This window comes from Ochotona curzoniae, unplaced genomic scaffold (assembly GCF_017591425.1).
Source record: "Ochotona curzoniae isolate NIBS_2020 unplaced genomic scaffold, NIBS_Ocur_1.0 contig_1274, whole genome shotgun sequence".
Classification (NCBI taxonomy): Eukaryota; Metazoa; Chordata; class Mammalia; order Lagomorpha; family Ochotonidae; genus Ochotona; species Ochotona curzoniae.
The window spans coordinates 21591565-21606615 of NW_024465023.1; the positions used below are offsets into that span (position 1 = coordinate 21591565).

Here is a 15051-nt window from a genome sequence, read left to right on the forward strand (position 1 = left end):
GTCTCCACTTCATAGTTTTTGAAAAAGCTTTTCACATAATATGCAATTTCATTCTCAAATGTAAAACAAATATTAGTCTGAGAATTTTACAGATTAGAAAGCAAACTCAATGATGGTCGTTGGCTTTTGATCAAATGGCAGGAATGAGCCTCAACGTTAACATTAATTCTTTGGGCTAAATCTCACCCACCACCTGCTCTTTATAAATCAAGTATTATTGGAACTCAGTTCATTCATTTTTGGAATGTGACTATTTTCTTGCTATAATGTCTGAATTGAGCAGTTAAAAAAAGAACTGGTCCACAAGGCCTAAAATGCTTCATTTATGAACCTTTACTGATTCATCCTTTCTATTGTTTCATCTTTTCTATTGTTCCATACAGTACTTAACTGTGAAAGATGAATAGGAAGAGATCTCAGGCTCAAATGTTTTTGGGGACCAGCAGGTAGGAAACATAAATCAGGGCCTGGTGCTATGGCCTAGAAGCTAAAGTCCTCGCCTTGAATGCACCAGGATCCCATATGGGCACTGGTTCTAATCCCAGTAGCCCCGCTTCCCATCCAGCTCCCTGCTTGTGGCCTGGGAAAGCAGTTGATGACAGCCCAAAGCCTTGGGACCCTGCACCAGTGTGGGAAACCTGGAAGAGACTTTGGGCTCCTGGTTCCTGGTTTCGGATCAGTGCAGCACTGGCCATTGCAGTCACTTGAGGAAAATATTTCTCTCTGTCTCTGCTCCTCTCTGTATATCTGTCTTTGCAATAAAAATAAATAAAAATCTTTTTTTTTTAAAAAGGAAACATAAATGAAACTATCAGTCTAAGTGAACACTATGTGAATGAATGAGATCATGGCCAATTGAAAGTAACACATCTATGTAAAAGGGACACTTGCTCTTGGCTCCTTCCACATAGATCTCTGGATCATGTCAAGACATGTCTTTTTCTTTTACATGACATGCTGAGTTTTTAAAATAATTTTTTAAAATGTGATGTACAACAAATTGAAGAGTCAGCTAAACAGAAAGAACAGTAACCTACAAGGGTCTATGGTGATAGATCTTTGGGACATATCCCTTATCTGTGTAATGTGAAAATTCTCAGAAGGTGGCCATAAGCAGGTGTAGAATAAGAAAGTGAAACTGCTCAGAGTTAGAATGTTCTCAACTGAACCCCAAAACCACTCAGGGAATACAAACAACACAGAGTATATAAATGATTATCAGGCCGCCGGGAGCAGCGACATCTGTGTCCCTATCTCTCCCCCCCAAAACGGGGTGGATTTTAAGGAGGCTGCACTGAGGAGTGCGGGCTAGGCCACAGATGTCATGTGTCCTGTTTTGGATGGTGGTGTGGACCTATGTCCCCTATGTCACCTTTCCTGTGGCCTTTGTGGTTGGTGCTGTAAACTACCACCTGGAATGGTTCATCCAGGAACAGGTGCCACAGCCCACCGAGGAGAAGAGCATCTCTGAGCGCCAAGAGACCATAGCTTGATGAGCTGCTAGGCAAGGACTGACTACACACAGATGGTGAGCCTCAGGACAAGCTGGAGTTTGCTTCGAAAGCAAAGCTGTCCTGAACAGAAACTACCCAGAGAAGAACTGATGGAGGACAGGGCCCTGCGGTCCTCCCTGAGGCTGGGAATGGCTTGCCACCCTAGTTTGCCCAGGCCCAGGCCCTGTGACTGACCAGCTTTGCTGCTTTCTTTGGCCCCGTCTGCACCCACGCTACTCCCTTCTGGGCAGGCTGACTTTTGGGGGATATTGTCCGAAGACTGCACCTGTTGTCTGGGGGCCACAAGTTTTCAGGCTGTGAGCTGAGAGGCTTGCTGCTGGGAGGAGGGTGTAACATGCACAGGGGCCAGCAGTGTCCCTGGAGGGGCCGCCTGGACTCCAGGGCAGTGGCTGGGATCTGGCTGTGGCCTTCAGGAGGGACACTACAGCTGTGCTGGTTTGCCCTGGGAAGAATCCACACGTCTCCCTGGCTCCCCTTGCTCTTTTGCCCCAGGTTTGTGCCCATCCTTCTTGAAGCCTTGGCATGCCTGCTGGGGCAGGCAAGCCCCCAGAAAGGGAATCCCCCAGAAAGGGAACCCCCGGAAAGGGAAGTACTTCATCTGTTCCTGGAAGCGCAGGCTGTTGATGTTGGGGCTGGGAAGAATATGTGCCTGGTGGACTCACTTGAAAACAATCACCACCTTCCACTCCCCCATCACTGTGTAGTACAAAACATGATTAAAGCGGCATCTGAAAAAAAATAATCAGGGCCATATTAGCAAGGTTTTAAAAAATTTCTTTTATTTCAAAGGCAAATTTACAGAGAGAAGGAGAGACAAAGCAGTCTTGCATCTGCTGATTCACCCCTAAAATAACCTCAGTGGCTAGAGCTGAGCCAATGTGAAGCCAGGAGCTAGGGGCTTCTTCCAGGTCTCCCACTTGGCTGCAGGGTCGCAAGAGCTAGAGCCATCCTCTGCTGATTTTCCAGGCCGTAAAGCAGGGAGCTGGATGAGAAGTAGAGCAGTCAGGACTAGAACTGCTGCACATATGGAATACCAGTGTTTGCAGCTGGAGGCTTAGCTTGACTATGCCATGGTGCCAACTTTTGAGGTTATTTTAGAAACAGCTCCAGTGAGAGCATATGGACAGGGTGAGTGTGGCGCAGAGCAGAAGCACAAAGGCAACAGATTACAGGACAGTGAATCTCACAATTTGCAAAGCATTCAGGTTACTTGCAGGCAGAGTAATAGAGAACATAAGAAAGCTGTGAGGGGGGATCAGGTGACAAAAGGCTTTGTACACCAGATTAAGGATATTGATAAGCCATGGGGAGCCTTGCAGGTTTTTTGAAAAGAGAGGTGGGTGCTCACAGTTGTACATTAGGCCATTAGAATTCCTTTGAATAGCCCTGTGGGCAAGACCCCAGCATAGTACTTTCCGGAAATTGAAAAATCATTTGACCCTCTGGGAAACAGCAGGAAGAGGGGTACTTGGTTTAACTTAAAAAAATTTTTCACAAAAATCCAGCTGCTACAAATAATTGAATATTTCCTTTTTTGATTTGTGTTGTTTTGGTAAACCCCAGAATAGCAGTTTAAAGTGTTTAATTGGTTTTCCTCTGTTCAATTGTATTAAGCTGTCCTGGGCTTTTGAGTCGGCAAACTTAGCGTTTTTTAAAAGCTGAGCTTGCTTTCCCTAGAAGGTTTTCCTCCAGTTTATTCAGCTTAACTTCTCATATCTGATGTTGTACACTAACCAGCTGCTGGGCATGCAGGAAAAAAGAAAAAAGTCTTAGTAATGCTATCTGAAGTTTTGTGTTTCGCCTCCGAATATTTGCAGTACACACACACACACACACACACACACACACACACACAAAGAAACCCAAAAAACAAAAAATAGTGTGAACAAGTTCCCCTCTACTGTTGGACAATATGTCCAATAATTAACTTGTTGTGAATGCCTGAGGGTGTCATGCTACCCCACAGCATGAAATGCTAGCAAAAAAACACCAGACTAAGTCTCAGGAGAACTAGCCAATATCACTGTTCTGCCAGTGACCAGCTGTGTGATTATGCATGTAATATCCATGGCAATTACTATTCAATAGTCATTTCTTCTCAGTGATTACTCTGGTTAAATGTGTGCAACCCTTTGATACATGCCAGAATCACCTTTGCCATTTGCTGGTGCTTTAGCTACATGTAATGATAGATAACTGGAGTGGAGGGCCTCTGCTCTCATCTAACCGTAGTTAGGACTGATCAGTTAATCAACCCAACTATTGGAGATTGATGGCTAATTGTTGAGTGCTTACTCTATCATTTTGTCTTAATTGATATTTGATACATAATATACTACCCCCAAAACTGACTAAACTACAATCATTTGCTTATCTCAACATTTGATGAATTGGCTGTGAGATCTGGCCTGGATTGGCTAAGCTAGACTGGATTTGTTGAAGTATCTGTGGTCAGTTGGTGGGATTATTGGTGAAAGTTGATATAAAATGGCCTTATTCGTGTTTCTGCCTGTTGAGAATGGCATGCATCAGATGTAATAACATCACTCCTTTTTAGCAGGCTGCTTTGGGCAGCTTCACATGACCACAGTGTTCAAGCACAGCAAGTAAAGACAAATCCCAGTGGCAAGTTCTTTTCAGGTCTCTGCTTGCCATCTTCTGCTGTTCTCCCAGGCACATTAGCAGAATCAAAAGTGGAGTAGTCAGAACCACAAACCAGGGGCCGTATGGGCTGCTGCTGCTGCTGTAGGCAGTGCATTGAAATGTTCCAGGAGTGCACAACAGACAATTGCACAGTTACTCATGGCCTACTATGCAGAAGTAAACACAATAACATTCTGTCATGTCTTTTAACGGCTCTATAAGATTTTTGACAAAAATGTACTGTTAGTATATAAATTTTCATTGTCTTCACTTGTAATTTGATTACGAGCATGTGAAATTATATGAATTTTAATGATTAAACAGCATTCCAACATACAGGTAAAAATGACATGATTCATATAATCCCTATCCCTATTGTTGGACAATTTTCTTATCAACAGCAAACAGTTTTATGCATGCATTGGCATATAAACAGTTGGGCACCTTCTGTAGGATCAGAATAAAAGAGTGATTTAGATCTTGGTTTTTAACTTTTGATTTGAAGAAATCTGATTATATTCCTTTGAAAGGCTCTTTCTCTTGAGATTTTCAAAGTTCAGTATTAAAATCAACTGTAATACTTGTAAAAAAAAAAAAAGTTAATTATTGGGTGTAGCCTGTATCTACCTAGTCAAACTGTGTGTGATGAAAGGATTTTACATTTTTAACTAAGCCCCCCATTAGTAATGTGTACACTAAGCATTTTCTAATATCACTTGTATTTTCCTCTTTTTCTGAAATCTGTGAGCACTTAAATGCAATAACTCCTACCTAAGTGTTTTATCCCTACACAACAACGTGCAAAGCAAGGTGGAAAATATGTATATGTTATGTAAGACATGAGGAGCTGCTTTCTCTGTCCTGCTCTCAAGGTTTGCCTAGTTTGTTGCTTAGAGACTGATTCTTGATAACTTGTCATCAGAAATCAGAGTATACATTGTCTAACTAATTAAATTGCACATGTGAAGAACGGGTTTGTCTACATATATATAGCTCTCTCTGGTGGATAATTAGAAGTGAGGTAAAGATTACTGTGCGTTTATTGTGTAGCAAATGAGAACACAAAGGTATGGTAGCTTCAATAGCTTTCACAAAGCTGTGCAGTTCATAAATGGTGATGTCTGGGTAGAGATACACGATATGCTTTAAACTTGTTCCTAAGAAATGTCATCGTAACTTTACTTTTATATGGGCAATATTAAAATCAGTAACAAATGCTACCTTGTTGGTATACTATCTCAGTGCCGCTAGGCACAGGATTAGCCTGCAACTGCTGCTTTGGCCTCTACCCACTAATGTTTGGTCTTCAGGACAAAACTGTGAAATAGTACTTTTGTAGCCTTTTTTAGGAAACAAAAATTACAAAAAAAAAGACATGAGCTAAGTTTTTATTAGGTAATATAGCTTTAAATGACAGCTCTAGAACTTGGGCTACAGCTTCCTGATTCTAAATTCTAAGATCTTAGCAACTGTTTTATTTTAATACTAAAGAAAATGTAATTGAGTTAAAACATATTTTTGAGAAATGTGGTATATTAGACTTTCATTGATAATTATCCTTATTTCATATAGTAGCACAGAAAGAATTCACAAGAATGGCAGGCTTGGTGTTTCCAGGAGGGAAAAAGAGAGCTGCAGAAGAGGCGAGCTGAATTCTGCATTGAGAATAACTCTGTCTTTGATAAAGCAGATCCCCCCCTCTGGGGTTGGAATTGAACTCTGGCTTCCCAGTTCAGAAAACCAGTATTCCAAAACTGAATGCCCAAGCCCAGTTTTCATGCTTCTGCTGATGTTTCTAAAATCATATGCAGCCTACCATTGGAAACCCAACTGATCCAGACAAACAGTGCTGTGTGGGTCAACCAGACTGGCACTGAGAGCCTGGTTTGCTTAATCAGGGCCTTTTGAATGAAGATTCAGCCAAGGATAAGGCAACCAGATCCTTCAAATCTGCCATTTGTCACAGGAAAAAAATTGTTTCAGATGATGCTTGACAGGCTTTGCTCTCCTTCCCAAAGCAAATGACAATTTAAAAATCCTTCAAAATAGTTTTAGAGCCCAGTGCCATAGCCTTGTGGCTAAAGTCCTTGCCTTGCATGTGCCAGGATCCCATATAGGCACTAGTTTATGTCCCAGCTTCTCCACTTCTCATCCAGTTTCCTGCTTTTGTCCTCAGAATGTAGGTAGAGGATGGCCCAGAGACTTGGGACTCTACACCCACATGGGAGATCATGAAGAAGCTCCTGGCTTCAGATCAGCTCAGTCCTGGCTGTTTTGGCCACTTAGGGAGTGAACCAATAGATGGAAGAGCTTTTTCTTTGTTTCTCCTCCTCTCTGTTAATCTACCTTTACAATGGTTTTTTTTTTTTTTAATTTAAAGTACCCTGTAAGGTACATACAATCTAAAATATTGAGATTCCAAAGAATTACATTTTTGAGTTAGATCACCTACACAAAAAGAAAAATAAAAACCTATGGAGAAGTTTAAAGATAAGTATTTTAAAAATTGGATGCTTTTTTTTTTATTGGAAAGATGGATATACAGAAAGGAGGAGAGACAGAGAGGAAGATCTTCCATCTGATGATTCACTCCCCAAGTGGCCACTAAGGCTGGAGCTGAGCCGATCTGAAGCCAGGAGCCAGGAGCTTCTTCTGGGTCTCCCATGTGGGTGCAGGGTGCCAAGGCTTTGGGCCATCCTTGACTGCTTTCCCAGGCCACAAGCAGGTTGCTCGATGGGAAGCAGGGCTGCTGGGATTAGAACCGGCGCCCATATGGAATGCTGGCGCGTTCAAGGCGAGGACTTTAACCACTACTCTATCGCGCCAGGCCCAAAAACAGGATGCTTTTAAAAACTTACAAGTAATGTAAAACAGGATTGAAAGGAGTAAGGGGCTATAGCATGTCATAAGTTAATAATTGTCATCTATTGAGTTAAGCTCTGTTGACTGAGCTTGAGTCTGTGGGCAGTATTTTTAACTTTCTAGTAATTTATTTTCCCAATGTCTGGACAATGGGAATATTAATACACCTTGTGATTTGTTCAGTGATGAAACAAGATCATGTACGTATAGCTCTCAGCACAGTCAGGAATGCTGAAGTTGGTACAAAAAGCTTAGTGGTAGTGAAAGTATTTGTTACCCTAAGTCTTTGACATGAAAAAATAAATTCATTGTGCATGGCGAACACATGAGATGATACTTATGATGCTTTATTGTTAGTGCTGGAAGTGGTTTTATTTTTGTGATTTAATGCCAAAGGTGCCATGTTTGGGAATTTTAATAAGATGCAGAACAATTTCAATGTGAAAAAATATTGTCACAGTGAAAATCACTAGCTCAAAGATGTAGTAACAGAAATGAACTCTGTCGCCACCTAGAGGTGATTGTTCAAAAATCACATGACTGAGTTTCCTGTCCTGGAGTGCTGTTTTTTTAACTTTTGGAGCAATATGTAATTAGTTGAATAAAGCTACCTTTAAATCATGGGTTGCCTGGAAATCCAGGTTATCCTACAAGTGAAATTTTCCTTACTACAAGGTAAGAGTTTGTACAAATTAAAAAACAAAAACAAAAATAAAAGCCAGGGTCTCAGCTAGCTGAACTTGCATTGTCTTAGACTAAAGCTAATTCCTGGGCCCCAAGTATTCAAACAGGTTTATGTAATTTTATCCAGAATTTTGAAAACTTCAGAAATCTGCTCATAGGGAACATAATTGTAGAAACAAACCTTTCTTTTTTAAAGATTTGTGTTATTTATTTATTTATTAAGAGTTGGAGAGAGAGTGTGAGCCAGCGAGAGAGCTTTCATGTTCTGGTTCACTCCCCAAATGGCTGCAATGGCAGGAGTTGAGCTGGTCCAAAGCTGGAAGCCAGGGGCTTCTTCCAAGTCACCCCTGTGGGTATAGAATCCCAAGAATCTGAGCCATCCTCTGCTGCTTTCCCAGGCCACAAGCAGGGAGCTGGATGAGAAGTGAAACCTCTAGGACTCAAACTGGTGCCAATATGGGATGCTGGTGCTGCAGGCAGAGGTTTACCTTGCTGTACCAAGGCACCAGTCCATAAACAATTCTGTTTTCTAAAGAGGTGGAATATTTTATAGATTCACGTTCAGCCACCTTTTTCCAATATAATTTTGTATTGCGAGGGATGGACTAAGTTACCTTACATTTGCTAATACAAAAGTAAACTTCATGAAAGTCATTTGGTAATCTGGCTTGCTTTGAAGAAATCAGGTGATTTGATGTCTTATTTCAAAAGTTTAATGTTTAATCTTTCCAAGGTAAAAGATACGCTTTGATATTATTGTGGATGGGTGAGTAATCTCATAGAAAGGTGTTGGGTTCTAGGGCCAATTCTACAGTTATCGACCTGTGGAGTTGATATTTGTTTAGCAGTTTTATACTCTGAAGGTTAATACATTATCCCAAGAACCACTGCAGCTCCCACACTTCACTGCCTAGCGACTGACTTAACGTATTGGTCCTTTGGCTCCTGCGTGATATTGTCCTTCTATGTTTCCAAGTCATCAGTCAGGCCTTTGTGCACCTCTGGGACAAAGGATACTGCTTTTTCAGATCAAATGTATCCTCAAGATTCAGTGGGAAATTTTTTTTTTTTTTGTCTTTTGAGCCTTCACTTTGTGAATATTCTAGATTATCCTTCCCCCCTCCCCCCTCTCTCCCCCCCGCCCCTATACACACTTCTGTACTCAGTTCAGCTTTGCTTTTTGGTTGCTGATTTTGATGACCTGCAGTGATGCTGGACTTACCACCAGACATGAAGTCAACAACATCATATAGACTCCTTTACCAGCTCCCATGATCACCAAATCTTTAATCCATTTAACAGGCCTTTTATTCCATATTCTGTGCCTAAACAAACCCAAAGCAATAAATTTGATGTTTCAGGGCCTTGATCCTACAGATTCCCAAACCTACAAAATGGAGCAAGGGCCCCAGGAGGTAGGTTTGTTTCCCCATTTTCTACTGAATGGTGTAACTATCTCTTGATGAAGAATTTCTGTGATAGATTTGACAACACTGTTAAAATGTTGTTGCATTCATAGTCTGAGAATTATTCAGTAAGCCACTGCTTTCCTTTGTCTCAGCATAGTAATGGTAATTTATTGGCTTCTTATAATGTGACAAACACTGTGCTTTAATTCCATGGATTAATTTTAATTCATCTTAACAACAACTGCATGAGTTGGCTAATGTTCCATTTCATAGATGAAAAGTGAGGCTTGGAAGAAAGACATCAGCTAGCCAGTGAGTAGTAAGATTCAGCTTTCAATTATAGAAGCAGAGGGAGAAATATGGTTCTAGCACTATGTCCAGAGAATAATATATTTGATACCGTCATCCCTGTGCTCAAGAAGCTTTCCATATAAAAGGAAAGCTATAATAATCAAGCAAATTATTATAGCTCTGCCATGGTAGGGTACATAGCAGGACACATAAATCAGACTTTTAGGTCAAAAGAAGTTAGTGTGGGAGCTGAATTATAAAAGAAAAAATTGAGGCCCAGCATGATAGTCTAGTGGCTAAAGTCCTTGCCTTGTATCTGCTGGGATCCTACATGGGCGCAGGTTCTAATCCTGGCTGCTCTACTTCCCATCCAGCTCCCTGCTTGTGGTCTGAGAAAGCAGTACAACATGGCCCGAAGCCTTGGATCCCTGCACCCACATGGGAGACCCGGAAGAAGCTGCTGTCTCCTGGTTTCAGATCAGCTCGGCTTCAGCCATTGCAGCCCACTTGGGGAGTGAACCAGCAGATGGAAAATCTTTCTGTCTCTCCTTCTCTCTGTGAATCTGACTTTCTAATTAAAAAATATAAATAAATCTTAAATGAAATAAAAGACAAAATTGGGTGTCTAAGAAAAAAGAGAAAGGAGGGTATTTCAGGCAGATGGAAACATACAGGCAGAGTTATAAATATGAAGCAGCTTGTCATATTCAGGCACATTGTGAAATATCCTGAATATTTAATAACTGCCAGAGACAGAGATAAGAGGATGAGAAGCAAATGAGGAAGAGACAAGGCCAGCGAGGGACTAAGGCCCCCAATTCCTGTGTGCTATTCAAAAAAATAATGAACATTATCATAATTCTACCTAGAGTTACTAAGTGATTTTTTTTTTTTAGCAGAGTGACATGGTCAAATTTGTATTTTTCAAAGCAGTACAGAGGATCTCTGGAAGCAGCACAGAGAAGGTTTTGTAGTCAGAGGACACGGGATATAGAGAAAGCAGCAAACTTCAGGCAAGGAGTGAGGAAAGGGTAATGATGATTGCTCCAGATCAGGACAGTCTCACCACGAAGAGGAAAAATTGTAGTGACCTTACACATTCTTTACACCTTGACCTTTGTACAGGGATGGCCTGAAGCTTCTGACTGAGCCCTTCTTTCTGTCCTAGATCTTGTAATCAGATGTTGGTGGGCATCCCTTGAAATTTATCGCTAATCCTCACTAAGCTTACTGGTTTGAATGTGTCTTCCTCAAAATGTGGGTGTATGGACAGATCAATGTGGTAGTATTAAGAGGCAATACCTTTGAAAACGGATGAAGTGATCAGGGATCCTCCCTTTATAAATGAGATTAAAGTCCTTATGGAAGAGGTTTTCAGCTCTTGTTTGCTTCCTCCTTCTTTAAGGTTTATTTTGTTTATTTAAAAGAATCTCTTCTCAGACTTTTGACTAATATAAAGTGTATTATTTAAAAGGTAGAGTTATAGGGAGAGAAAGTGAGAGACGTAAATCTTCCATTTGCTAGTTTACTACCCAGGTGACTTCAATGGCCAGGGTTGGGCCAGGCCCAAGCCAGACCCGACCCAGGAGCTTCATTTGGGTCTCCCACAGAAGTACTCATTCTCAAGGACTCAGGCCATCCTGCATTGTTTTTCCAGACACATTAGCAGGGAGCTGCATTGGAAGGGGAGCAGCTAGAACTTAAACTGGTGCCCATATGGGACCTGGCATTTTAGGCAGTGGTTTGACCCATTATTCATGATGCCTTGCCATCTGAGAAAAACATCATTTGTCTTTTTCAGAGGATGTGGCAGCAAGGTACCGTCTTCGGGGTAGGGAGTAGCCTTCACTAGACAACTAAAGTTTTTGAAACTTTGATTTTGGACTTTCTAATCTCCACAGCTGTGAGAAAACAAATTTGTATTCTTTATAAATTAGTCTGCACAAATTACAGACTACAGACAGTGACTTTGAACTTAAAGGACTGCTTGGTGCACTGGCAGATGAGCGTTTAAAGCATTTAAAGCTTTCCTGTAGGAATTAGGGATCTTAACTATCACCGAGTAAGTCCTTAAAGTGAGTTCAAATAGTGTACCGCAATTTGTAGGCAGGTAGATGTGACTTTGATTCCTAAATCCCCCATTTACTAGACAGTAACATTGGTTAATATATTAAAACTTTTTGAGTCTCAACTTTCTAATCTGTGGTGGTTAGTAAATCATAACTTGAGACATTATTGAAAAGATTAAATGAGCTACCCTGTATAAACAGTGAGCTTGTTACCTTGAATATACTAGAGCATCAATAGATATTAATTTGCTTTCATATTGTCCCTTTTCTCTTCACATGTAGAGCCCTATCTGTATGTGGCAAATGATGCTGTATATGAATATCATACAGACATACATGCTAGGTAAGACTTAGCAGTTTTGAGCACCAAACATGTAATGATGCTAAGTATTTCATGTTTGTTTCTGTTTTGGAAGATACTTTTGGTTGTTCTGGGTTTATAAGACATAGGAGTATAAATCCCATATCACTTGAACAAAATCCCCCATGATTATTTGTATAAATCCTGAAATAAGTCAGAGGATCAGGACATTGAGTTTTAACTAAGAGTAATTTTGATTTTGAAGGTTAAAATCTCAAGATAATATGCTTTAATACCTAGGATGTATTTTAAATATAGGAATTGCATTTGACCATCTTTCTTTGTATATTTTAATATTTTAAAATTAGGAATGGGTTTCTTAAAGTTAACTTAAAAATATTCAGCTCAATCTGTCCTTGATATAACAAATCTGAAACCCGTCTGGCTGTGTTGGTGGTCTCCAAGCTCCTCAGGACCAAAATTGACAGCTGAACTCTGCTAAAGGGAGCAATGGGAATATTAGCGCTATTTTGCATTTTTCCTATTCACAGCATTTCCATTAGACTCATAATAATTGACCCTTGTGTGTGGATTCTGCACTTGGGAATCGCTACAGAATTAGTACCTCATAAAATGACACCTGCTCAATTGGCCCTTCTTAACGAGCTGTAAGAATTGCCCCAATTCATTCATATGATAAAAATGTTGCTGTAATGATGACAATAGATCTCCTTAGGTTTGTGTGAAATTCTGTTTGTTTCCCTATGAGTTTTTTTTTTAATCTTTCAATTCCATAACTGGAAGTATTTCAAAAGTTTGATATAAAGCTCTAGAATGAGGTCATTTGGTAGTATAAGTCAGACTTTTTTCTAAGCCCCTTCTATAGTGACTAGGCATTTTAATTAGTGCAAATCTCTTTTGTCCATGAGTAATTTTAATAAGTATTTCTGTGCTACTCTATATGGCTTTAAACTTACATATATTTGTCTTAAATTTTGCTTTCATTGTATGCTATGATTTGATTCTTTTCCAAATGAGAACAGAAGTGTTTGGGGCCATTTTGCTAAGTTACTCAATGGGTGTTTTAGTTGCTGAGGGATAGCATTGTGGCAGAGGGAATTGTTTATATTTGAAATACGGTTAGTTGTAGAGCAACTCACAAATAACAGGGCAAACTTGCTACTATCTTTTTCAGATGGGCACTTTCATTTGACTTCATAATTTTTTCCTAATTACAGCAAGATGGAGACAGATTAAAAATATATTAGCAAAAGATATCTGTGAGACTGTTCGTAGCAGCCCCACTAGTAATAGCCTACCAACAACAGACTGGATGAATATTCATGGTATGTTCAGACAATGGAATGCTACAGAACAGTTAGAAAAAATTATGCTACACATTAGTGTAAGGATAAATATCATAAACAACATTATGAGCATATGAACCTGACACAGAAGAATATACATCTATTCTTTACAAAGTTTATATACAATGATATTATAGATGCTGTTATAAGTCAGTGATACCAGAATTATGACTGCAAGGCATACAAGTGAAGTTTTTAGATAATAATCTGTCTTAGGATGAATGTTGACTTTATGAAGATTCACTGAGATATATGCCTGTACTTTGTACACTTCTCCAAAAATATGTTTCCAGTAAAATTAAAATGGCAGCATAAGGGTTGTTTAACTTTTCATTCAGTTGTTTCTCATTCATGCTGCATGTGAGAAAGCATAAGGAATGTCTGGCTGAGAATAATGACTGATGAATATGGAAGCAGTTTTGGCTTATAGTTAGGTACCAGAAAACTCATCAGCAAGAGTATAAAAGTGAGGTTAGTAATAAAAGTGAAAATATCACTGGCTCCATTAGCCAACAGTTATCCACGAATTGCCAAGTTTATGCTGCCCAAATTGGGTACCTCCTATTGCTCTGTGGCACAAATAAGCATGTTAGGAAAGAATAAACCGTTGTCAGTTGGACAGGGATCTTTGGAGATATTCCTTCAAAGAGTGGTCTGCCATCTGGATAGGAGGTTTATAGCCTCAGCGCTGTGTGAATGTCTATTAAAAGGACACATGAACATGAGACAATGAGGAAGAATAAATGTGAGCATTCTGTACTTACCTGGCCAGAGCGTGAAATTCTCTACCAAGTCCAGATGCTGGAACCTTTGTCAGCCCATCAGTGGAAAGTCCTAATGAAGATGAGTCCTGAACATAATGCACACAGCAAGGAAAGAAGTAGTATTTGCTACCCAAAGAATGTTCAGTTCTATATGAACTAGAATTATAATCAGACAGTTTGTAGATTACTTGTTAGAAGACTTTTTTCTATATGGATTTTAAAATATAACACTCTAAGCAAGCCCCTTTTTGATTTAAGAATTGAATTTGAATTTTACAAATCTCTGGAGAACTACAACTGTACCTGTAGCTCTCCAGGGGAAAAAAAAGGAAAAAATCATAATCTATACAAAAAGAAGGTATCTTCTAGTTTATTACATAAATTCACACACACACACACACACACACACACACACACACACACACACACACACACTTCAGTGATGAAGTGAGGCTCTGAATAAAATGTTGTTTGCTGCAAGTAAGGCACTTACCAAGCATCCACAGCTTTTACTTATAGTGAAATGGCTTTCGTATTATTTTTTTTTCCTGATGTGAGAACAGTGTTTGTGATATCTGACATTGCTCAAGCTTATCACAGCCATTTGTTGATGCTGCTGGGACAGAATCCCGAAGGATCATTCCATAAATTATATTTTTCAGTAGGTTTTTAAATTTTTCTGTTACTTCTATAATTTTCAATGCTTCAAGGAGGACTTTCCTACTCTCTTACTAAATATGCTATCCCACAAATTTTATCTAACCATGTGATCTACAGGGAGTGAAGGATTTTATGGAAAACACAGAAGCAAGTAGCATATTTTTATCCATTTAAGATGCAATGTATATAAAGGTTTAAAAAGAAAAGTAAAATGAAAAATTCCAACGTCATTTTCATAAATGAAAGTATTAGGGTCATTGATAATCATCCCAAAATAATGTGCCAGCAATTTATAATTTATTTATACAGCAAAGCATGTGCCTACATGATTGGAAACACCTTGCTTGCTAAAAGTTTCCAAACGTTTAATTTTCTTATAGTACTCAAATATTTTGGATTTCTTAAATATGGACATGCTTTTTTTTTCTAAGATGACTTTTTATGTGATATGATATCACTAAGTGTAGTGAATGAAAAATGAATTATT

The 15051-nt window shown here is 39.5% G+C and overlaps 1 pseudogene; it reads left to right on the forward strand.

The window, feature by feature from the left end:
- The first annotated feature begins 1319 nt into the window (after nucleotides 1–1319).
- LOC121171468 lies at nucleotides 1320–1604 on the forward strand (annotated as a pseudogene).
- Nucleotides 1605–15051: the final 13447 nt, after the last annotated feature.